Here is a 26,760-nt window from a genome sequence, read left to right as displayed (position 1 = left end):
AGGTTGGACTGGATGGACTCCATTGTCTCTTCCAGCTCTATGATTTCACAATCAACATAAGAAGCAATGAAAAGGGAGGTGAGACAGAATGTGTGCTTTTCCAATGCTCCTACCTGCTGGAATCAGCAGGATTCCTCCAGTTGCAGCAGGTGGTGGCACCGTCTGAACACTACATGAGTATTTTGGCCATTTTGAAATTAAGAACAACAGTGGCCTCCCTCCCATAAAGCAGACTTGAAAGGTAGCATTTCTAAATTATTGATCCCGTCTGCAGCATTTGACAATCTCGAAGCTGGCAGATGCTATGAATTTTCTAACAGCACATCCAAACAAACGGAAAGATTTTTTTGTTGAAGCTGACTTGGTACATAAGTAACACAGTTGGGATTCAAGATGTTACTGGGATTCTTGCTCAGGAAGTTGTCAAAGAGAAAAACAGCATGCCAGCCTGAAAGGAAAACCCTGTGGATGAGCACTACCAACACTTGCCCAGCTATGTACATGTGTACTATTGCGATCCAACATACGGCGTGCAGCTAAACAAGGCAGGAAAGTTTCCATAGCTTTTCCATGAAGAACCATTTGACTAGCATTTCTTTCTAACTGTGAACAGTTTTAGGGCAGATTCATTTAGAGAGATTAATCACAACTTGTGAGAATTAAAAAAATAGAACAAAAATAAGAAGGATGAAATCCTTTAATAAATAATAACAATAATAAACTTTATATCCCGTCACCACAATAATAATAATAATAATAATAATAATAATAATAATAATAATAGCAGCAGCAAAGAATTGGTGGGATCATAAACCTGCAAAGGTCGTGGAAAATGAACATGCAAAAATACTGTGTGACTTTCAAATCCAGACTGACAAAGTTTTGGAACACAACACGCCAGACATCACAATTGTGGAAAAGAAAAAAGTCTGGATTATTGATGTCGCCATTCCAGGTGACAATCGCATTGAGGAAAAACAGCAGGAAAAACCCAGCCATTATCAAGACCTCAAAATCGAACTGCAAAGGCTCTGGCATAAACCAGTACAGGTGGTCCCAGTGGTAATAATCGGCACACTGGGTGCCGTGCCAAAAGATCTCAGCTGGCATTTGGAAACAATAAACATCGACAAAATCACAATCTGTCAACTGCAAAAGGCCACCTGACTTGGATCTGCACACATTATTCGAAAATACATCACACAGTCCTAGACGCTTGAGAAGTGTTCGATTTGTGATTTTGTGATACGAAATCCAGCATAGAGATCTCATTTTCTGTGACATACTGTGCTTTTGTGTCAATAATAATAATAATAATAATAATAATAATAATAAATGCCATCAAAGCCAGAAGTGAAAAGTCGGTGACAGATCCCAAATGTATACTCTGCAAGGAAGCAGATGAAACAATAGATCCCATCCTCAGCTGCTGCAAGAAGATTGTGCAGACAGACTACAAGCAGAGGCATAACACCATTGCTCAGATGATTAATTGGAACTTGTGCTACAAATACTATCTGCCTGTGACAATGAACTGGTGAGATCACAAGCCGGAAAAAGTTACATAGAATGAACACGTCAAGCTACTCTGGGACTTCCGAATTCAGACAGACAGAGTTTTGGAGCACAAGACTCCTGACCTCACAATCGTGTTAAAAAACAAAGTATGGATCGTTGATGTCGCAATCCCAGGTGACAGCAGGATTGCAGAGATACAACTGGAAAAGCTGACATGATATGAGGATTTAAAGATTGAACTGCAAAAATTCTGGCACAAGCCAGTCAAGGTGGTCCCAGTGGTGATCAGCGCACTGGGTGCAGTGCCTAAAGACCTTGGCCTGCACTTAAGCACAATCAGTGCTGACAATCAGCCTGCACAATCACTGTTAAGAGCTTAGGTGTCATCCTGGATTTGCAGCTGACAATGGAAGCTCAGGTCACTGCTGCCAGCAAACAGGCCTTTTTCCATCTATGACAAGCGAGGCAACTGGCACCCTACCTATCTGACGAGGCTCTGGCAACAGTCATCCATGCCATGGTTATGTCTGGGCTGGACTATTGCAACGCCTTGTATGTTGGCCTTCTGATGTCTACAACCCAAAAGCTCCGTATTGTTCAGAATGTGGCAGCCAGGTAACTCACAAGAACGCCCATGAAATGCCATATAACACCAGCGCTGCAACATTTACATTATCTTCCAACTGAGTACCGTGGCCTGTATAAGATGTGAGTTCTGACCTTTAAAATTCTTTATGGCCAGGGTCCATCATTCCTTAGGGACCGCCTCTCCTTCTCCCACCATCGGAGGTCGCAACGACCAGCTCAAGGCAACTTACTCTATATACCGGGTCCTAGAGAAGTGCACTTGGAAAGGACCAGACGCAGGGCTTTTTCTATTTCTGCCCCTGCCTTATGGAATTCCTTGCCGCCCTACATGAGAGCCATGTGTGACTTAGGGCCTTTTACTCTAGCACTTAAGACCTGGCTTTTCACTAGAGCATTCGATCTCTGTTAATTTTTAAATTCTATATGTATGTATTTTATCTTTTACAATTTAGCTGTAAATCTCCTAGAGCATTCTCGGACGGAGGGCAATTAATAAGTAATTAAATATGATGATGATGGTGGTGGTGATCATAGAATCATAGAATCAAAGAGTTGGAAGAGACCTCATGGGCCATCCAGTCCGACCCCCTGCCAAGAAGCAGGAATATTGCATTCAAATCACCCCTGACAGATGGCCATCCAGCCTCTGTTTAAAAGCTTCCAAAAAAGGAGCCTCCACCACACTCCGGGCCAGAGAGTTCCACTGCTGAACGGCTCTCACAGTCAGGAAGTTCTTCCTCATGTTCAGATGGAATCTCCTCTCTTGTAGTTTGAAGCCATTGTTCCACGTCCTAGTCTCCAGGGAAGCAGAGAACAAGCTTGCTCCCTCCTCCCTGTGGCTTCCTCTCACATATTTATACATGGCCATCATATCTCCTCTCAGCCTTCTCTTCTTCAGGCTAAATATGCCCAGCTCCTTAAGCCGCTCCTCATAGGGCTTGTTCTCCAGACCCTTTATCATTTTAGTTGCTCTCCTCTGGACACATTCCAACTTGTCAATATCTCTCTTGAATTGTGGTGCCCAGAATTGGACACAATATTCCAGGTGTGATCTAACCAAAGCAGAATAGAGGGGTAGCATTACTTCCCTAGATCTAGACACTATGCTCCTATTGATGATGATGATGATGATGATGATGATGATGATGATAATGATGATTCATTCTATGTAGAGGCACCTTCAGCCGTCAACTGCCCTTCAAAATCAAGTCAACATTTTATGGAGTCAAAACATTTAAAATATCAAAAGACTACATGCAACCAAAACCACACAGCGGGAAAAGACTAACTTTAATCAGTTGTAAAAGCCCATTATTGGAACAAAGCATTTCAACAACCAACGACAGAACCATCCTGGCCTCTTTTAAGGAAGAAGTCTCAAACCCTGAGCACAACCACCAAGAAGGATGTTTTCCTTGTTCCCACCAAAAAAGCATGAGAACGTGACAGGTCTGAGAGAACCTTTCCAGATGATCTTAAGGTTCTGCTGCCTTCTGCTAAAGCAGCGGTTCTCAACCTGGGGGTTGCAACCCCTAGGGGGGTCGTTTGGCCATTTCGGAGGGGTCACGAGGCCGCCTCCTTAGACCCGGCCCCTAATGTCGCACCCAGCTGAGGGCTCTCCTCGTGAGAAGACTTCCTCGGCTGGGCCGCGGTCCTGCCTTCCGGCAAGGCCGCAACCCAGCCGAGGGCTCTCGTGAGGAGTTAGTCATGGGAGTTCTATGTGCCAAGGTTTGTTCCAATCCATCGTTGGTGGAGTTCAGAATGCTCTTTGATTTTAGCAACTACGACTCTCAAATATCTAGGTCTAATTTCCCCAAACTCCACCACATTTGGGTATATTATTTGTGCTAATTCTGGTCCAGATCTATCATTGTTTGAGTCCACCCTGCTCTCTGGATGTAGGTGAACTACAAATCCAAAACTCAAGGTCAGTGCTCACCAAACCCGTCCAGTATTTTCTATTGGTCATGGGAATTCTGTGTATTTTCTGTTGGTCATGGAAGTTTGGTCCAATTCCATCATTGGTGGAGTTCAGAATGCTCTTTGATTGTAGATGAACTATAAATCCCAGCAACTACAACCCTCAAATGACAAAATAAATCCTCCCCAACCCCACCAGTATTTAAATACGGGCATATTGGATATTCGTGTCAAGTTTAGTCCAGTGAATGAAAATACATCCTGCATATCAGATATTTACATTATGATTCATAACAGTAGAAAAACGACAGTTATGAAGTAGCAACGAAAATAATTTTATGGTTGAGGGTCACCACATGAGGAACTGGATTAAGGGGTCACAGCATTAGGAAGGTTGAGAACCACTGTGCTAAAGCATTATCATCTGTTGCACTGAGTTGTGTCCTCTTCCTTTGGATCCATCAATTAGAACATGCCACTCCTCTAACATCAAAAGCAAAGGGCAAACTTCAGAGTTTATTTTTAACATTGATCACTTACAAGCTTCCTGATGAGGCCTACCATCCAACACCTGGAATATCTCACTTTCCATCTAGTTTCCCCTGTAGGGATGGATTGTCGGTTACATATACGCATGATTTATGCAGTAAGGAATCTATTTCTGCAGATATTGATCAACACATCACAGTCTTTTTTAAAAAAAAATGCATGTTGTGTACAAGCTCGGAGCCCAGGGACAATCACAGCGAGCAATTATGACATATTTAAATTGAATCATAATGAAAAGGCTCCCTACTATGTGCTGTTCTATTTTCAAATAGTAGCCTCAAGATCTTTCCAATTTGTCTTGGATGTACTGCTTTCAATGGTAATCTTTGGCCTCACCGTTGTTTCTACAGAGCTATACATATTGCTAAGGAATAGGGTTGGGAGTCAGCTGCATTAAGATCATGAGTTTGAAGCAAGCCCGGGTCATGAGTTCGAAGCCAGTCCGGGTCGGAGTGAGCTTCAAACCAATTTTGTGTAGTTTGCTGTTGACCTTTGCAGCCTGAAAGACAGTTTCATCTGTCAAGAAAATTTAGATACCGCTTATGTGGGGAGGCAAATTTAACTAATTTATGAGGCCATTAAAATATCCAGCAAGCATACAAAGAATGAGGAAGTACTGAGTTGTTGTAGGTTTTTTTGGGCTATATGGCCGTGTTCTAGAGGCATTTTTTCCTGACGTTTCGCCTGCATCTGTGGCAAGCATCCTCAGAGGTAGTGAGGTCTGTTGGAACTAGGAAAATGGGTTTATATATCTGTGGAATGACCAGGGTGGGGCAAAGAACTCTTGTCTGTTGGACTTAGGTGTGAATGTTTCAACTGACCACCTTGATTAGCATTTGATGGCCTGGCAGTGCCTGGAGCAATCTTTTGTTGAGAGGTGATTAGCTGTCCCTGTTTGTTTCCTCTCTGTTGTTGTGCTGTTCTAAAGCCTTCGACAATACAATGAGGAAGTACTTCATCATTTTCACTAATGCATGGTGATGTGACAGCTCCCCTGGTGGCCAGAATACCCTCAAGAAAAGCTGGAATGTTAAATTGCCTCTGTTGTGTTGGGTGTCTATGGCATTGAATGTTTGCCATGTATATGTACATTGTAATCCACCCTGAGTCCCCTGCGCCCCCTGGGGTGAGAAGGGCAGAATATAAATAGTGTAAATAAATAAGTTCTGGCACTGAGTGACCAGTCCTTCGAAAAGGGCCTTGGAGGGTTGCTTTGAGTAATTCACCATCGGCTCATAGCCAAACATCTATTAGGTACGTTTACACTGTTGTGGGAGGGGGACAGAATGCAACAGGAACAGCTCCATTGTGCTGGTATGGCTGTACCAGGAACTCCAATTTTATTTGTTTTGTATTAAATGTTTGTTTGCAGTCCAAGATTTCAGGAACTCTACAGAAAGGTGGCTTCTTTTGGTTGCAGTCATAGGGCAGGCTTCCTGTCCATCATCATTAAGTTTTGGTTCCACCCCTTGCTCAGGGCAATTGGGAAGGGAAGGGAAAGGAGCCATTTTTTAGTTAGTCTCAGCAAGGAAAGCTAATGCACAGGACGTGTGCAAGCTTCCCCTGTACAAAAGCTTCAACCCTTAAGACTTTCCGAGGGAGAACAGTCTTAAGAGCACCCAAAGATTTCCATGGAAGCAGTCCTAAAGCTTTGAGGAATTTTGGAGTGTGAACAGTTTGAAAGACCAAAGAACTCCAGCTGGAGAATATCTAAGCCTTTACTGGTAGGTCCACTTGGTGCTTCGAGACGCAGTTCGACCTGGTAGCGGAGCCCACATCAGTAAGGGTTAGATTACAGTCAGCCTCGGAGAAGTTAAAAAGGGGATTTTCCTTTAAAGCAAAGAATTATTTATTGAAGACAATTGCCTGTCCTTTGTGGGCAAGTTTAGGAAGCCACGAGTTGCATAAAAGCCTGGAATAATTTGTTTAACTTTCTGAAGACAAGAGAAGTTTTTGTTTGATTGTTCATTAATAAAGGACTTTGTTATACTTCACAAGCCATCTAAAGAGTATTTGTGGTGGAAGATCCCTGAGAGCTTCTCCTTGGGCCCCTGGCTTCCTGCTGGGCAAAGGTTGAATGTTCTGTTCTAAAGGAAATTCTTTACAGACCCAGCACGTGACAGAACATCCATCTCTAAATCTTCAAAGGGCTATGGGAAGCTCTTTGATGTGGCTATATTGTTATTAATAATATAGCCCCACCCCCATAATGGTCTGATAGAAAATGGATCTTTCGGCACGCCAGAGCAATAGATATCTGCCCTCCCAATTTCAGGAGGCTCCCAAAAGATGGATAGAGCCCTCCACCAAAAGCCGGGACATGAAACGGGTCAAGGTTTACCCCAAATGCACAACCCTAACACATGCACACACACACATCACACCAGAGGGAAATAGGAATTCTTGTCTGCATAAAATATGTGTCACATATTCTCCTTTACAAATCTATTTTTCTATCAAAGAAGACAAAAAAGGAAAGAAAAATGGATGAACCTGTTCTAAAGGGATTTGCTTTCTAATGTTTTTTTTAAATACCCTGAACAACTACTCCAAATTTAGTCACCTAAACAAACAAATAACCTGTATATTATTTTTTCATAAAGGTTTTCTAACATCCTTCAGCACTTGTTCATTTTTTATTCTGTCTGGTTACTGAACAGTGAACTCACTGGGGACTTTTATTAAAATTCACTTCAGCTCCTCTTTCGAATCATTTTAATGCTGAATTTATGCTTCCACGGAGCGTCGTGGATAAAGAGGGTAATGATACTTGTTTAGCACTTCATCCACGTATGAAACTGTTGCCTCTTAAAATTCAAGAAGTCGGAGTGGGGGGGAAATGATTGAGTCATTTAAAAGAGAAGCATAAAGGGCGAGAGATTCATTGCACTTGGGGGAATTGTATATTTCATTGTTCGTTGTTCTTACCTTTGTTTAATTTGGGTTGTTTGCTTTGTCTTTTGGCTTAGAAGGTACTCAAGGCCACCAGGCTAGAAATGAGAGATTATGTAGATTTTTAGAAAGTGTTACATGTCAATTTGAGGGTGCTTGTAGATGTGATCTTTTTGAGCTCTTGGCCCCGTTCAGGAATTCGATAATGATGTGAAAATCATTTTTGAGAATATTGCATTTCTCCAAATTGTCCTTGCAGTTTCTTCCTGTTGTTGTTTGGTGAGACTCCTCATGGGGTTTTTACACAATAATTCATGAGCATTTTGAACACAATTTTCGAAAACATGCATTGATTTATGCATTTCACCTAAAGTATGGACCTCCCCTGTTTCCTGAAGACTCTCTGGTGTACTTCAAATGTATAACTTTAGTCCTCCATATTTTAAAATAGATGTGTTGCTTTAGGAACAGGTTATGGCTAGCATTGAATCAATGGCTTACACAAAGGTAAATCTTGTCCAAAGTCAACCAGTGTATTTCCTCAATCAAATACAGAATTGAACCCTGGTTCCCATAGTCGTAGCTCAGTGTTCAAACCACTACACCATGCCACAGAGGCGGCCCTAGGTAATTTTCAACGGCAAGCAAACAGTATTTTGCCCCCCCCCCCTGTCCTCCAACCAATCACTGATATATATTTTCTGTTCGTCGTGGGAGTTCTGTGTGCCATATTTGGTTCAATTCCATCATTGGTGGAGTTCAGAATGCTCTTTGATTGTAGGTGAACTATACATCCCAGTCGCATATGTCAAGGTCTATTTTCCCCAAATTTATTTATTTATTTATTTATTTATTTACAGCTTTTATATTTTGCCCTTCTCCTCACCCCGCAAGGGACTCATGGCGGATTACAGTGTACACATATGTGGCAAACATTCAATGCCAATTATGATATACAACATATACAGACATAGACAGAGGCTATTTAACTTTTTCTGGTCGCCAGGGGAGCTGTTGCTTTCATCGTCCATCTGCGATGCTGATGAAGTACTTCCGCATTCCCCGCATGCTTTTTGTTGGAGTGCTTGCTGGAGTCTTTTTTTATGGCCTCAAGAGCGGTGCCCCTGGGCAAAATCAACTATACTGCAAATGCTTACTTTGCGTAATGGGTTGAGCCACCCCTGCCATGCCATGACAACTTCTTTGAAAGGCCATTCTGTGGCTAGGGTAATTGACCATTAGGGATGTGCAATTCAGCAAAATCCCGTGCTGTTTATGGACCCATTTTTTATTTGGCGCATTGGTGCCAATGGGGAAACTTTAAAGCAGTGGTTCTCAACATGGGGTCCCCAGATGTTTTGGGCTTACAACTCCCAGAAATCCTAACAGCTGGTAAACTGGCTGGGATTTCTGGGAGTTGTAGGCCAAAAACATCTGGGGACCCCAGGTTGAGAACCACTGCTTTAGAGGCTCAATTCCCCATAATTTGTATCCCTAGCAGCAAGAAACCCACCTCACTTGAAGGCCAGATTTATGACTGCAAGCCTGCCAAGTTTCAGAATGTTTCACCAATTCACTAATATTTGGAAATCTTCTAAAGTTTTTACCATAACATTTTTTAAAAACCACAAGAGGGGGTTTTGGGAACAGAAGCCCCAAGCGCACACCACAAGAGAGGTGGAAACTGGACAAAGTCAACCAGGCCTCTGATTGGCTGAGAAAAAAAAAGAGAAACACACAGAGAGATAAACTGAAATTTCCATTATGCCCTGGGAGGGAGCACAGAAGCTCCTTCAATGCTTGCACCATGCAAAGTCTTGCTGGGAAAGTCAGTTTCCAGTAGGATTCTCTCTGTAGGAAAGTGAGCCTGCCAAGTTTCAGAATGTTTCAACAATTCACTAATATTTGGGAAATTTTTAAAGTTTTTACCATAACATTTAAAAAAAAACACAAGAGGGGGTTCTGGCAACTGAAGTCCCAAGTGAACACCACAAGAGGGGTGGAAATTGGACAAAGTCAACCAGGCCTCTGATTGGCTGAGAAAGAAAGTGAGAAATACACACAGAGAGGAACTGAAATTCCCATTATGCCCTGGGAGAGAGCACAGAGACTCCTTCAATGCTTGAGCCATGCAAAGTTTAACAGGGAAAGTGAGTTCCCAGTGGGACTCTCTCTGGAGGAAAGTGAGTTTCCATTTTCCTCAAGTGGGCATGGGGCTGTGGCTTTGGGAAGGGATGAAGGAAGCAGTCAGGGAAGAAAGTAAAGCTGGAGCCACAGCTTACCTGATTTATGAGGCTGCCCAGCCCACATGCCACCATCTCTATCTCAGGTAGAGTGCTGCTCAGCCCCATTTGCCCCCATGAGTGAAAAAGATCCAACTGTTGTGATCTGTATTAGCAAAGGCTGAGGCTGCCCACCACTAGGCACATTTCCAGTAATTTGATAGTCGAATCACCCAAATCACCCAAATCTGAAACATTAAAACAATATTGTTCAGACTCCTATTGACCACAGTGTCATCCCAGAGGAATTATAAATTCCCATTAATTAATTACTATATTAGAATATTTGTACCCTGCCTTTCTCTGCATGTGGACTCAAGGTGGCTTATAACATAAAAGCATACAAATTCCAAGAGTTAAAATTTGTAAACAACAATAAAAAAAACATGGGGAAAACATACATCAGTCAGAACAAAATAATTATAATCCATCTCTACCTAATCCACAAAAGTTAAACCTACAAATGTGGAAAGCTGACCGTAGGATTCTTGTTGCTTTAAAAATTCATAAATTGTTTGCAATGGCATCTCGTCTCCAAGCCATTCCTTCTGAGGACATTTAACTTTCTTGGGAGCCACGGATAATCCTTAATTCAACCTGCCTGCCTTTAGTGGTGGAAGTTATAATCCTGTTAAAAAGAAATCAGTTCTCATTGACCTACCTTTCCTTAAATATCTATAGCACTATTCCTCCTTTTTCAATGCCATGGAGGCATCCTAGGAATTCTGGAGTCTGTCCTTTGGTGAAGCACTAGATCCCTCAGGCTGGGATTTCTAAATGCCCTCCTGCTACTTCCAGGATCCCATGGTTAATATCAAGTCTTATTACCATACCCTCCAACATCTGGCATCTCTCCTGCAATGGAATGAAACTGAAATCATAAGAATCAGGAAGCCATCACAAGTCTTTGTGTCATTCTTATTTGTTGGTGGGAAGGGGTGGAAATGTCATCCATCTTGAACCCACTCAGAAGGTGAATGGATGTCTTTTGCCTCATCTGGTGGCTGGGGGAGATCCAAAAGACATTCATTACTTACATAGACTTGGTTATGTAGGCACACTAAGTTATGGAGACAGGAGAGTTGTGTAGATATAACTAAGGAGCCCATCTAAGGTTCTGACATACATCCCTAGTCCTGTTGTTGTTCATTCATTCAGTCATTTCCAACTCTTTATGGCCTCATGAACCAGCCCACGCCAGAGCTCCCTGTCGGCCGTCACCACCCCCAGCTCCTTCAAGGTCAAGCCAGTCATTACAAGGATACCATCCATCCATCTTGCCCTTGGTCAGCCCCTCTTCCTTTTTCCTTCCTTTCCCCCCAGCATCATTGTCTTCTCTAAGCTTTCCTGTCTTCTCACTATGCGGCCAAAATACTTCATCTTGGCCTCTAATATCCTTCCTTTCAATGAGCAGTCGGGCTTTATTTCCTGAAGTATGGACTGGTTGGATCTTCTTGCGGTCCAAGGCACTCTCAGAACTTTCCTCCAACACCCAATCCTAACCGGTATTTATCAGTCCAAAAGTCAATCTCCATCCTGCCTACTTTGACTTCAAGCTGGTCACTTCAACAAACAGGTCCTGTGAAATAGTTTCAGCCATCCCAAGATCAACAGGAAGTTGTGGACGTGGAGTGGAGGCATACAGGAAGAAACAAACTCTTATTTTCCTCTTACTTTTTTTGCATTAGAAACCTTGTTGTTCCATGGCTGGAAGCCTGTGGAGCAAATGACTCCTTCTCGCAACTCACATAACTGACATTTCCCTTTGAAATTAATATAGTGGGCTTGGAATGTACCATATCATTAAGAAGGGATTACATAGCTCTGAGACAGCATAATGTAACACTGGCTGAGGAGCCTCTAGTCGTTAAGCTAATTGGACAGCCAGTGCTCTGATAACTGGGAGCTGCCATAAATAAGCAAAGAGAGAAGCTTTGGGAGGCGCTCCTTGAGAGTCAGCCCCTCAGGGAAGTCATTAAAATTTCCATCGCCACCTCCCACCTTGGAAACAAACAAACAAAATTGACTGGACATCCCTAATACGGTTGGGATCTGAAAGACCTCGGCTCCAAATTTCCCACCGACACCTCACTAAGGCATCCTGAAAACATGGCTGGTTCGTACTAATGGCCCCAACTTTTCTCAAGAAGTGGATTCTTCTCTTTAAATAATTGCTGTGACTCCATGGTTCCACAGTCACAAAGTTTAAGAAGACAACGCCAGTCTCCTGACCTCCTCCTCGCATAAGACAAACATCTTGAAGGGTTGCTTTGGCATCTCTGCCCTAGGGAGCAACCTGAGCTCACTGGTTACATGCTCTGCATACACAAGTTTCCATGTCAGGTCTCCAGAATCTCCAGTAAAAGATCTCAGGTAACAAACTTGGGAAGAACTTCTACCAGAGTGGCTGCCAATCAGAGCAGAGAAAACTAGGTTACATGGACCAACAGCTCTGATTCAAGTATAAACCTCTTCAGGCGTCCAATGCAGGAATCTCAAAGATAATCAAGAGATGGAAGTTTTGACCACTGAATTTTAGAAACATTGGCAAAAGAAGAAGCAGGTATTAACATACTTATTGATGGCTGTAGATTAGTCTTCCAATGGGATTTCTTAGAATATCTTTCTCTGGCTACTATTACTCAATGGAAACGTGTACGTTTTAATATCATAGCAGCTACTAAGTAATATAGACACATTATTGATGTGCCTTCATGTTGCTTCTTGAGGCAAACCTATTGCAGGGGTTTTCTGGGGCTGAGAGTAGCAGGGAATCAAACTCTGATCTCTAGAGTCATACTTCAATATTCAAACCACTACACCAATGGTTCTCAAAGTGTGCTCCGGGGAGCCCTTGGTGCTCCACAAAGCATACTGAGGGGCTCTACGGTTTCCTCCTTCTACTTCCTCCTCCCCTTCAAAAGTTCCCTCCTCTTTCCTGCTCCTGCTCCTCCTCTGTCTCCCTTGCAACCAAAAGAAATTTTTCCTCACCTTCCTCACCACCCAGATATTTCCCCTCTCTCCTTCCTTGCTCCCAAAACCCTATTTCCCTCCCACCACTCAGGGAGAGCTTTCATTGTGCTTTTCCTGCATGGCAGAAGTGAGTTGGTCTAGATGGCCCCTGAAGTCTTCCACTGAAATACTGTGAAGGCTATGTTGGTCTAAAGGTTTGCTCATGTCTGATATATATATATATCTTGTTTGATCAAAAAAAATGGTTCAAAACCCATTTCTTATGTAGGGGGCGCTGGTGGTTCAATTCAGAAGTCAATTCCGATTTTCCCAGAAAAAAAATGTTCAAAACTTTTTAAAACTTCAGAGACTTCCGAATCCTTTCTTAAAGGTTTGAAAGTGTTATTTCCTGTTTCATTGGGTGGTCTTTACTTTGAAAGTAGTTGTTTTACTCCAGAAAGGAGGGGAGCAAAGGGAGGAAATTCATCCAATCTGGTTTAACACACTTCCCAGGCTCGAGACCAGAAGCAAGAGGAGAGGAACGGCAGGAAATTCATCCAGTTTGTTTTAAAACCCTTCCCAGGCTCCGCCCCATAAGCAAGAGGAGAGGAAAGGCAGGAAATTCATCCAGTTTGTTTTAAAATGCTTCCCAGGCTCGAGACCAGAAGTGAGGGAAAAGGTAGAAAATCCATCCAGTCTGGTTTAAAACGCTTTCCAGTCTTAAGACAAGAAGTGGGGAAAAGCTGAATAATTTCTGACTCACTTACTGCTTCATAACAGAAATGGTGGAAAAGGCTTCGGAAGGGCAAAGAGACTTCTGGTTTCCTTAAAAACTTCAAAATCGCTTCAAAAAGCAAATCTTTCCAAATTTATTCCAAATTACGAAGATTCTGACCTAACCTAACCATGCCCCATATATATATATATATATAATTTCTTGGGATTTCATGAGAAACTTTTGCTTGAAAAAGGGCTCAGTGGCTGGAAATGTTTGCTAGTTCTCTAGGTAATATAATAACACCACACCACACATACCTTTTCCATGGGATATATGTTCCAAGTCCCCAAGGATGTCTAAAACCTTATACTAATTATATTTTCAGACTGTGATAAACCCATGGAAAATTTATTTATTTATTAGGAGCATTTCCATCCTGTCCTTCTCACAGTCTTCAGAGGCAACCCCACGTAGAGTGCGTTGCAGTACTCTATATGGTATGTAACCAGAGCATGGACCACCGTGGTAAAAAAAAAAATGAGGGAAAAGGAGGGATAACATACTATTTTGGGACCACAGTTAATTGAAACCATAGAAAGCAAACTTCCAAAAAATTGGGAACCTATAATATTTTCAGAACACATTAATCAAGGGCAAGCAAACATGTGGATAAAGGACTACTGTACAGACATTAGAAAACTATTCAATTTATTTTCTGCGCAGTTAAGTCTATTTACATAAGTCCAATGCTGATATCTAGCCATTTTTTTGTCTCATTGTTTTAAAAATGAATTCAGAAGGTACAAATAAGGTAGGATAGAAAGAAGATTCCTCAGTCTTTGACATAGCTTGAATGCAGTCATGATTGACAGTGTGGAATAGGACAACCAACCATCAGTGTCGAAAGATGAACTGCCACCATCTTTCTGCAAAAGATTCTTGCTACACTGAGGGAACTCTCTGGATCTGACGTTTCATCTCATTGTGGAATAAATATACTTTTAAATAAACAGCACCAGAAGAACAGCGTGGGTTCATTTAAATTACATCCATCGAACACAATGACAAAAGGAGTTCCACTTGGGAGATCATGGCCTTTTGTCCAAACCAAGGTACTCCAACCAAAAAGAGAGAGGAAAAAGAAAAGAAGACAGCCTTCTCCATTAACTGGTTAGTTACGCAGCTTGCTGGTTGGCATTCCTCTATATGCGCATTATCATAAACCATTTCCAATCTGCGAAAAGGTAGCTCATAGTCAAAAGGCAAGCTATTGCAATGTCTTGCATATCAAATAGAAAATTGGGAGGGAGAGCTGATTTATTTGTTTGCAATATTAATCGAGGGAGAAAGGCATACACCAGCACTGCTTGTCCAGAACGTGAATGTTCATGAAATGCTGTTTAATGTTTTACAAATAAAATGGTCGCAATGAACGTTCAAAAGGTAGTTCTCACCCCACTCTCTCCATTACACACAGTATACAAAACAAGAGTGTAAACACATATTTTTCTTTCTCTTTTTCTCAAGTCAGCAGCCTGTAAAATGATCGCTAAGTCATTTTGATGGGGAAAACAATAATACAAAGATATCAGTGTGTATTGGTTTTGTCTGTTGGTGGATGAACAACATTGATTACTTGGAGATCAATTGGATCAAGAACACTTTATTTGCAATCTTTTACACTGTCATTTATTCATTGGGTTCACATTAAATGGAGGCTTCTGTTTAACTCGTTCGTTGTGGAGAATCTTCCAGTAGATATTCCCGCATACAAAGATAACACGTAACTGTCCTATCCCAAAGTGCATCTGCACCATCTCGTTATATTTATTTATTTATATTTATATTATTTATTTATTTATTTACTATTTTTTAAATAATTTTTATTAGGAAAAAATTTCAAAATACAGCAGTAGGGGGTTTTATTAGTTATACAAAATAGCTAAAAACAGTGTAGGGAGGGGTGGGGAAAGTGAGGTAAATAAGGGGAGGGGTTCCCTATCAGGTGTTTAACTAGGTTTTAGGGGATAGATGGGATCTGGAAAGGGAGGGGGGGAAAGGGGGAGGGGGGATGGGGGGGATGGGATCTTGGGGGATTGACTTCCAACTCTATCTTCTCCACGTTCACGGTTTCATTTCTTCTGTTCAGCTTTGATTTATGGCTTATCCCTTGTAGTTTTATTCTGACTCTTGTTTCTTGATCCACTCTTATTTTCCTGGAGTTGCATTTCTCTCCATGTATTCCTTCAATGGGTTCCAGTCTGTTCTTCTGAGTGGGCGTCCATATGTGTCTTTTAGTGCGTAGGTTAGCATATCCATTTCTTTTATTTCTAGGACTTTCTGTAACCATTCTTCTTCTGTTGGTGTTTCTTTTGTTTTCCATTTCCTCGCATACACTACTCTTGCTGCCGTCGTGAGATAGGTGAACAGTATATCGTCGTTTGTGCTTAAATCCCATTCTTCTTAGAATATTCCCAGTAGGTAGTATTCGGCTTTTTCTTGTATTTTATGTTTTAGGATTTTCCCACATATTTCATTCACTTTTTTCCAATATTTCTGAGCAGCGGGGCAGGGCCACCATTGATGGAAAAAGGTTCCGGTCTGGTTGTTGCTTTTTGAGCATTTAGTGTAGTTGTTTTTGTACATTTGTTACTGTTTCTGTGGCGTCATGTACCATCGGTACAGCATTTTGTACTAATTCTCTTTTAGTGCTGAGGAATATGTGTATTTGATCTTTCTTGACCATCCTTGCTCCCACTCTCTGAGCATTATAGTTCTACCAATGTTCTTTGCGCATTTTGTCATACAGTCTTAATTAGTTCTGATTCGGTTGCCCATTTTAATGTTGTGTTATATATTGATGTTATATTTTTCTTATCTTTTCTTATCTTTATCTTTATTTACTATATTTATATACCGCCCCTCTCAGCCCAGAGGCGACTCGGAGTGGTTCACGAATTGGCAACAATTCGATGCCTCAACAATTATGACAAGTAAAAACAATCAAGAAATTCTGTTAAAAACAACTGCATATCCAAATACACAATCTGATTCTAAAATTTGCATTGGAGTCATCTAAGCAAATAAAAGTGCCCAAATAATGTCCGTAACCACATAAACTCACCTGTGAGTCCATCATTAGAACTTTTGACAGGCAAGGGGAGAAAACTTAATTAAAGTCGAGAGAGGGGTGAGGATAAGAAGCAATTAAAGGCTATTTGGGGACATGAAACGTAAATAACTCCAGTCATAAAATATTCATTTTCTGATAGATAGCGAGGGGTGGGTTTTGAATATTTTATGGCTTTTCCTCGGTCCCTTGCGCCTTTTTGGAGAGAGCAACTCAACTTCAAAGGGTGTGAGGTCCTTCCTGGCGCATTGGACCAGAGGGTCTTGGGGTTTTCTGTGCATGTCTGTCAATGACTCATTCGATGTTAGCCTTTGATACTTGCCCTGTGAAACTCTGAACGGTGATTGGTTCAGGAGGGATTCACTCCCTTCTCAGAGTCTGCTGATTCTTCAGTGCTTCGCTGATCCAAACCACAAGCATCTTGAAAGTTTTGCTTAACTAGCAGGTTTGCTACAAGATTTAGAGATGATACAGATACAAATTCACCAAGTATCCAAAAGACGTTGGAAATGGGGTAGCAAATGCAGTGGACTTAGTCATAGTCATTCTTCTGTATCATAGTTTTACAGGTTATGTAGATTGGATTTCTCATTTGGGCCTGATTGCCCAGAATCCAATATTTGGACTGAATTCCTGATTGGTTGGATCCAATTGCCCAGCATCCACTATGTAGGTTGGATTCTTGGTTGGTTGGGCCTCATTGCCCAGCATCCATTATGTAGGTTGGATTCCATATTGGCTGGACCCAATTGTTCGGCATTCACTATGTAAGTTGGATTCCTGATTGGTTGGGCCTCATTGCACAGTATCCACTATCTCAGTGGTTCTCAACCTTCCTAATGCCGCAACCCCTTAATACACTTCCTCATGTTGTGGTGACCCCCAACCATAACATTATTTTAGTTGCTACTTCATAACTCTAATTTTCCTACTATTCTCAATCGTCATGTAAATATCTGGTATGCAGGATTTATTTTCGTTCACTGGTCCAAATTTGGCACAAATGCCCGATACACCCTAATTTGAATACTGCTGGGGTTTGGGGGGGGGGGATTGATTTTGTCATTTGGGAGTCATAGTTGCTGGGATTTATAGTTCACCTACAAGCAAAGAGCATTCTGAACTCCACCAAAAATGGAATTGAACCAGACTTGGCACACAGAACTCCCATGACCAAGAGGAAATATTGGAAGGGTTTAGTGGGCATTGACCTTGAGTTTGGGAGTTGTAGTTCACCTACATCCAGAGAGCATTGTGGACTCAAACAATGATGGATCTGGACCAAACTTGACATGAATACTCAATATACCCAAATGTGGACACTGGTGGAGTTTGGGGGAAATCGACCTTGACATTTGGGAGTTGGAGTTGCTGAGATTTATAGTTCACCTACAGTCAAAGAGAATTCTGAACCCCACCAATGATAGAATTGGGCCAAACTTCCCACACAGAACCCCATGACCAACAGAAACTACTGTGTTTTCTGATGGTCTTTGGCGACCCCTCTGACACTCCCATGTGACCCCCCCCAGGGGTCCCGACCCCCAGGTTGAGAAACACTGCACTATGTAGATTGGATTCCTGATTAGTTGGGCCTCATTGCCCAGCCTCCACTATTGGGCAAGGTTGCATACTTCCCATTAACTTCATGAGAACTTTGACATAGCTTCATTTTACAGTTCTCAAATATATCCACCATGTACAGATCCATAAAAAAGCAACTCATCTGCAAATGAGATGTTTGATAGTTTCTACACATTTTCTATTAGAATTCTGAATCAAAAGATTCAGATGAGAACTGATTTTGAAACTTATAGGCCAACCTCACAAGCTGTGAGGAACGAAGGAACTTGGGCTGTTTTAAGATTTTGCAGGATCTGGAAATCTCATCAGAAGTGATTTTGACACTGTTCCCATCTCCGGGTAACCTTGGAGCACCTCTTTAAAATTCCATAAAGCAAGGCTCAGGTTTTCTGTGTCTCTTTTATTCCCCTTATGATGAAAGTGGGGGAAAAATAAAGAGAAGGAGAAACGTATAATAGTGTGTTTTGTATCCCCTTTGTTCATTATGTGTCAACGGCTTAGAATGCAGCCGCAGGAAAACACATGCTTGGCGGATATTTCAAATACACATAGCTCTAGAGGGAGTTTGAAAAGTATCAAATTAGGAAGTGTCTGATAGGTTTTCTAGAATAAGGCAGATGTATAATCCATAAACGGGGTCGTCTTTTCAGCAATAATATGTCTTGCTGAAAAACAAAATTGGGTAGCAATTAATCAGGATCAAAGCTTTTTCTGAGCATCTCTTGGTATCATTGTGGGAAGAGAAAGACCCCAGGACTGGAAATCCACAATGGAAATGTAAGTCTTTCCTTCACCATGAAAACCGTGTCAAATGACCACCATGTTATGTCACTTTTTGTATCAAACTATGGTTAGTGTGAGATACAAGTCTCCAAATAACAGTTAGGGACACAGGACTGTGAATAAAGAAATTGCTATTATTTTACCAGAGAGAACACCTCTTTAGTAGGCTTGGGCGGTTTCGTTTGTTAATTTCGTAATTCGTTATTAATTCGTATTTAAATTAGCTTACGATCCAATATTGAGCCATGCAGGAATAGTGTGAGGAGTAAATTAGATTCGAAACAATTTTTTTCAATTTATTTCGTAATTATTTTGTAATTATTTCATAATTATTTCATAATTATTTTGTAATTATTTTGGCATGTCTGGTGCAAGTTTTACAGTTGTTGTTTCTTTTATCACACCAACAGTCAACAACAGAGGGAGAGGGCAGCTTCATTAGTTCCCCCTGTCCCATTTGGAGTTTTTTTTTTAGCATATTGCGCAATCGCGTCCGCCATTAATGAATCGATTCGTAATTATACGAAATTTCGTATATTTCGAAATTTTTAAAAGGATAATTTTGGAATTATTAAAAAAAACAAAACGCAAGGGCCCCTAAAAACAAAACGAGTTTAGAACCAAATTTTTCCGTGGTTACCCAAGCCTACTCTTTAGGAATTTCTTGGTCCTCCATTATGACACCATCTACTGGGATATAGAGCTATGTGGAAGGGCTCTTAGACTTCTCAGCTACAGAGCTCTATTGTCTCACCAATAGATTCCGTGAGATGTTGCCATGGTAGTTAAAGTGGAATCATTGTGTTATAATTGTGTCACATGAAGGGGTTCTCAACCTTCTCTTCCCGCCCTCATTAATTTGACTTTTTAGAATATATTGGCTCGACTTATTTCAAAAATCAGAAGAGCAACCAACAAACATACCACAAACATAATAATGGGACAATGTATGAGATCAAAGGTTACAAGAAGGTCCCATGTTTTCACAAAAGGAAGCATAGTTTGACATTAGGAGCAGGGATCAGCGTTGTCAAACTACCCAATGATCCACACCTGGAAAATTGTGTCCAATTCTGGGCAGCACAATTGAAGAGAGATATTGTCAAGCTGGAATGTGTCCAGAGGAGGGCGACTAAAATGATCAAGGGTCTGGAGAACAAGCCCTGTGAGGAGAAGCTTAAAGAGCTGGGTATGTTTAGCCTGAAGAAGAGAAGGCTGAGAGGAGACATGATAGCCATGTATACATATGTGAGAGGAAGTCATAGGGAGGAGGGAGCAAGCTTGTTTTCTGCTGCCCTGGAGACTAGGATGCGGAACAATGTCTTCAAACTACAAGAAAGGAGATTCCATCTGAACATGAGGAAGAACTTCTTGACTGGGAGAGCTGTTCAGCAGTGGAACTCTCTGCCCTGGAGTGTGGTGGAGGCTCCTTCTTTGAAAGCTTTTAAACAGAGGCCCGAATGGCCATCTGTTGGGGGTGCTTTGAATGCAATAGTCCTGCTTCTTGGCAGAATGGGGTCGGCCTGGATGCCCATGAGATCTCTTCCAACTCTATGATTCTATGAGTCTACTAGCTGTCCCCTGCCACACATAGCTGTGGCCCAGTCTGTGTATATGTGTTTTGTGTGTGTATATATTTGTGTAGGGTAAAGGTAAAGGTTTTCCCCTGACATTAAGTCCAGTCATGTCTGACCCTGAGAGTCTGGTGCTCATCTCCATTTCTAAGCCGAAGAGCCACCGTTGTCAATAGACACCTCCAAGGTCATGTGGCCGGTGTGACTGCATGGAGAGCCATTACCTTCCCATTGATCTACTCACATTTGCCTGTTCTCAAACTGCTAGTTTGGCAGAAGCTGGGGCTAATAGCGGGAGCTCACGCTGCTCCCCGGATTAAAACCTGTGACATATGTTTGTTTACGTAGATATATACGTGGTTTTGTGCATGTGTTGTAATGTAGTTTCTGTTTCTTGGCTTTTAAAGTATCTTCTACTGTGTGTTTCAGTGTTTTTATGAGTGATGGTAGCTAATTGGCCTGAGAGGTGTCTTGTGTCCAAATTTAGTGTCAATTCGTCCAGTGGTTTTTGAGTTATGTTAATCCCACAAACGAACATTACATTTTTATTTATATAGATGTGATTAAAGGTTACAAGAAGGTCCCATGTTTTCACAAAGAGAAGCCTAGTTTGACACTAGGAGCAAGGATCAGCGTTGTCAAACAACCCAACTGCTATCCTGCTGGATCACATTAGAAAGAAACAACTCAATCATGACATATTTGCCGATCTCCTTCCTTTAATTATAGCTTTAAAGAACTACCAGTTCAGTCCCAAAGTCATAAACGTTTGCATGTATCTGGAAATGTTTACGCGGGGGAATGTTGCTATCACTAAGACATCTCTTCATGTTCTCACAAAGATCTGGAATGTGTTTCAAAGAGCCTTTCCCAAATGTTACAGGCTTACATGACAAAGGTGGGAGGAACACAAGGCGGTGAAAAATTCAGGTTACAATCCTGCACGCACTTACCTCCGCATGGTAGCTTGATACTCTATGAAGGATTTTTGATAAGCTGTTAGCTTAAACCATCGCTTGTCATTTACACAGTGGTTCGTTTTATTTTAGATGGGGATTTTCCCCCCCTAAATGTCTACAATGACTGACAGTGAAGCCTTGCTTAAAATCATGACCAAGTTGTAACAGTTCATTTTCTTGAGAGAGAGAGAAAACCTTCTTCATTAAACTATAATGCGCTGCTTTTTCGAGCAAATCCAACTGTGTTTGCTTTCCTTTCAGTTCGGCTGTACTCACAGCAGGGCGGGCTCTCCCTCCCCGTCTCTTCTATTTTACTATTAAAGAAGTTCCCTTGATACAGCGTTCTGTCACAGATCTTAACTCAAAATCATTTATTTAACATCTGCTCCGCAATCATTTTCTTCAAGATTTACTTCCTTGAAAACACAACTGGGACACTTGATCCTCCCTTGTTTTCAATCTGCGATAGCCTTAAAAAAAATAATAGTAAAAGACATTATGAGCAGGGAGGGAGGAGGCGGGAGAGAAAGAGAGTCAAGCTGACACCAATAAATTGTAATGACTCATTTCTTTTGCATTATTCCTCTTTGAGTAATTTCTGGGAGGAGGCGAACTACAGAGACGCTCAGAGGCAGTCTGGTAGAATTACAGAGAACGGCATTGAATATTCACAGCAAAACCTCTTTCTCTGTGTGCCCGCCTATGTTACAATAATTCCAATAATGGAAATAATAGACATGTTGGCTGAAATCCGACCTTGGGGGTGTGCAGCATGGATCTCCACATTAATTGCGCTATGCAGTTCTCGTGAGAAGAGCTGGACAACTCTGCTATGATACCAAATGGATGCACTAACATAGGCATGGATACAGCTCCCTGGGCGATTATTTCAGGCCCTCCTCATTTTCCTTGTCCTCTTGGCAAAAGGACATGATGGCCAAAACCTTATGCCAGAAAGACAAGGGAGGAAGGCACATAAAAGCCGAGAGCCTCTTGAGTCTCATCCTCCTCCTGGCATGCAAATGTGAGTAAAACAATAGGTACTACTTCTGCGGGAAAAAACAGCACTCCATGCAGTCATGCTGGCCACTTGACCTTGTAGACGTCTACAAAAAACTCCAGTTCTTAGGCTTAGAAATGTAGATGAGCACCACCCCCCAGAATTGGACACAACTAAACTTTATGTCAGGGGAAAACTTTTCTATAATTCTAGAAATGCACTATAACTTGAAGTTGGAAATAATAGACATGTTGGCTGAAATCCAACCTTGGAGGTGTGCAGCATGGATCTCTGCATTAATTGCGCTATGCAGTTCTCATAAGAAGAGCTGGACAACTCTGCCGTGATACCAAATTGCTTCACTAACACAGGAATGGACAAACTGAGGTGGGGGGGGGGGTCATGCAGCCCCCTGGGCAATTATTTCCGGCCCTCCTCATTTTCCTTGTGCTCTTGGCAAAAGGACATGATGGCCAAAACCTTATGCCAAAAAGACAAGGGAGGAAGGCACATAAAAGCTGAGAGCCTCTTGAGCACTCTCAGCCACCACAAGTCTCATCCTCCTCCCAGCATGCAAATGTGAGTAAAACAATAGGTACTGTTTCTGCGGGAAGGTAACGACACTCCATGCAGTCATGCTGGCCACTTGACCTTGTAGGCGTCTACAAACAACTCCGGTTCTTAGGCTTAGAAATGTAGATGAGCACCACCCCCCAGAATCGGACACAACTAGACTTTATGTCAGAGGAAAACTTTACTATAAGTCTAGAAATGCACTCTAACTTGCAGATGGAAATAATAGATATGTTGGCTGAAATCCAACCTTGAGGGTGTGCAGCATGGATCTCCTCATTAATTGCGTTATGCAGTTCTCGTGAGAAGAGCTGGACAACTCTGCCATGATACCAAATGGATGCACTAACACAGGCATGGACAAACTGAGGCCGAGGGCGGGGGGATACAGCCCCCCTGGGCACTTATTTCAGGCCCTCCTCATTTTCCTTGCCCTCTTGGCAAAAGGACATGATGGCCAAAACCTTATGCCAAAAGGACAAGGGAGGAAGGCACATAAAAGCTGAGAGCCTCTTGAGCACTCTCAGCCATTGCATGTCTCATCCTCCTCCCAGCATGCAAATGTGAGTAAAACAATAGGTAACACTTCGGCGGGAAAAAAAACAGCACTCCATACAGTTATGCTGGCCACTTGACCTTGTAGACGTCTACAAAAAACTCCAGTTCTTAGGCTTAGAAATGTAGATGAGCACCACCCCCCAGAATTGGACACAACTAAACTTTATGTCAGGGGAAAACTTGTCTATAATTCTAGAAATGCACTATAACTTGAAGTTGGAAATAATAGATATGTTGGCTGAAATCCAACCTTGGAGGTGTGTAGCATGGATCTCCGCATTAATTGCGCTATGCAGTTCTCGTACAAATTACTGGACAACTCAGCCATGATACCAAATGGATGCACTAACACAGGCATGGACAAACTGAGGGCGGGGAGGGGGGTGGATGCAGCCCCTTGGCCGATTATTTCAGGCCCTCCTCATTTTCCTTGTCCTCTTGGCATGATGGCCAAAACCTTATGCCAAAAAGACAAGGGAGGAAGGCGCATAGCAGCTGAGAGCCCTCCTGAGCACTCTCAACCACCGCACGTCTCGTCCTCCTCCCAGCATAAGGATGATGTGAGTGGCTCAAGAATGGTTCGAGGAAGGTGCGCTGTGGCTGGGAGCTTTCTGGAGCACTCTCAGCCACCACCTGTCTCGCCCTCCTCCCAGCATATAGATGAGGGCAGTCGTCGCATGTCTTGCCTTTCTCCCACCATAACGATGAGGTGAGCAGCCCCGTCCTTATGCTAGAAGGACAACCTGAGAGTGACCCAGGCCCTTCCCGGCCCTGACTCTTCCAGACCATCCCTGTCCTGGACCCACCCCACCCAGCATGTTTCCAGCTCCCCACTCCTGGCGAGTGGCCCTATCCTTGTGCCAGGAGAATGGCTCGAAGAAGGTGCACTGTGGCTGAGAGCACTCTGGAGCACTCTCAGCCACCACCTGTCTTGCCATCCTCCCGGAATAAAGATCGGAGAGGTCGTTGCATGTTTTACCTTTCTCCCACCATAACGATGGGGTGAGCAGCCCTGTCCTTATGCCAGGAGAACAATCTGAGAGTGACCCAGGCCCTGCCCTGGCCCTACCAGGCCCTCCCTGTCCAGGACCCACCCCGCCCAGCATGTGTCCGGCCCCCCTCCCTCCTGACCCAGCCCTCCTGGACCGGCCTGCAATGTGACCCCAAAGCAAAAAGGTTTGCCCAAACCTGCACTAACAGATGGTCACACAAATCCGTGTGCAATGGTTCATGCACTTTGGTGCACAATGTTCAATGTTGCACCCACATGCAGTGGTACTGTCTATGCAATACTCTTTCTGCAACTGAATTACCTCTATATGTCTGTATGATTTGTATGTCTAAAAATGGCACTGAATGTTTGCCATGTATGCATGCATTGTGATCCTCCCTGAGTCCCTTTTGGGGTGAAATGGGCAGGATATAAATATTGTAAATAAATAAATGATAAATAAATAAATACGCTATATACTCATCTATAAGTCTGGTGATGCAGTGGGCTAAACCATTGAGCTGCTGAACTTGCTGATTGAAAGGTTGACAGTTCGAGTCGGGAAGTGGAGTGAGCTCCTGCTGTTAGCCTTAGCTTCTGCTAACCTAGTAGTTTAAAAACATGCAAATGTGAGTAAATCAATAGGTATTGCTTCTGCGGGAAGGTAATGGCACTCCATGCAGTCATGCTGGCCACTTGACCTTGTAGGCGTCTACAAACAACTCCGGTTCTTAGGCTTAGAAATGTAAATGAGCATCACCCCCCAGAATTGGACACAACTAGACTTTATGTCAGGGGAAACCTTTACCTTTACTATAAGTCTAGAAGTGCGCCCTAACTTGCAATTGGCAGTTATATGTGAGAAGGAACCTTGTGAGTAATAGTACCTGAGCAATGGAACTTCCTCGTGTGGTTTATATGGGCCTGGCACCTGCCATGTATACTTCTAATTTGCACAATAGCTAATTTCATGAATGGGGTCGCATTTAATTTTGACAAAATTATGAAAGTCCATAAAGGAAGTCATATATTCTGGTGGCCTTACAGTGCATGCAAATGATGAGGAGGAGGATTCTATTTACAGCCGATTCCTGCATTGTGTTTCCTTGCCTTTCCAGAACCTGCTGTCATCTAAAAGATGAGTCTGTTTGTCTCCTCCTGCTAAAAGAGAAGAATGGGTAACAAATAAAAATGCAACAACAATATAATTGACAATCAGTTCACTTGGCTTGAACATTTCCCCATAACAAGATGTGATAAATATTCATAGTGCAGTCCATTTCCTGGCGCGCAGGAGTATATTTTACAATTGCACGTAACTTAGGTTGGCTGGCTGGAACAGATCATAGCATGGTAATAAAGGCTTAGCAATCCTCTTGTACATTACGCTGGTATAATATTTTCGATAATGGGCTGCCATAATTTGGATAACGGATCTAATAAAGTATGGGAGATATACCTTACCTGATTGAGCAGCCTGTTTCATGCACAGGGGTTTGATGTGTTGGTAAAACCATTGTCTGCACAGTGCGCAATAGTATCACCATTTAATTTTAAAGCAGGAATTTAGGATACATTTGCATTGTGCAGTCCATTCATGGACACGGGCATAAGGGACCCATAGGGATGTGTGAGGATTCAGTAATTTCTGAATGATCTTCTTTTTTGTGCACCAGGACTGTGGCACAGCTGGCCGGGAGTCAGCTGCATTAAGATCACTACTGACCAAAAGGTCATGAGTTCGAAGCCAGCCCAGGTCAGAGTGAGCTTCCAACCAATTTGTGTAGCTTGTTGTCGACCTTTGCAAACCGAAAGACAGTTGCATTTGTCAAGTAAGAAATTTAGGTACCACTTACGCAGGGAGGCTAATTTACAATGCCATAAAAATCTCCAGCAAACATGCAAAGAATGAGGAAATACTTCATCAGTGTCATAAATGGACGATGAAGCAACAGCTCCCCTGGTGGTCAGAATACCCTCATGAAAAAGCTGAAATGTTAAATAGCCTCTGAGTGTCTATCTATATATGTTGTGTGTCTATGGCATTGAATGTTTGACATCAGGCATGTAGCCGGGGGGGGGGGGGCTTGAGGGGCTTCAGCTTCCCCCCCCCCCCCTGAAATTCTCATGGTGGTTCGCGAAAAGGCCTTACTGGTGCATTATTTAAACTGTTATGTTTATTCATATCA

At 42.4% G+C, this 26,760-nt stretch overlaps 1 long non-coding RNA gene across 1 annotated transcript; it reads left to right on the top strand.

Moving 5' to 3' along the window:
• The first annotated feature begins 12,228 nt into the window (after window positions 1-12,228).
• LOC137097548 (uncharacterized) lies at window positions 12,229-26,034 on the top strand. Its single transcript, XR_010910259.1, has 3 exons — window positions 12,229-12,312; window positions 14,433-14,589; window positions 25,690-26,034. It is a non-coding gene; the product is annotated as an uncharacterized lncRNA (long non-coding RNA).
• Window positions 26,035-26,760: the final 726 nt, after the last annotated feature.

Source organism: Anolis sagrei, chromosome 8 (genome assembly GCF_037176765.1).
Source record: "Anolis sagrei isolate rAnoSag1 chromosome 8, rAnoSag1.mat, whole genome shotgun sequence".
Classification (NCBI taxonomy): domain Eukaryota; kingdom Metazoa; phylum Chordata; class Lepidosauria; order Squamata; family Dactyloidae; genus Anolis; species Anolis sagrei.
Note: the sequence above shows the minus strand (reverse complement) of the source record. Positions and strands in the feature narration are given on the sequence as shown.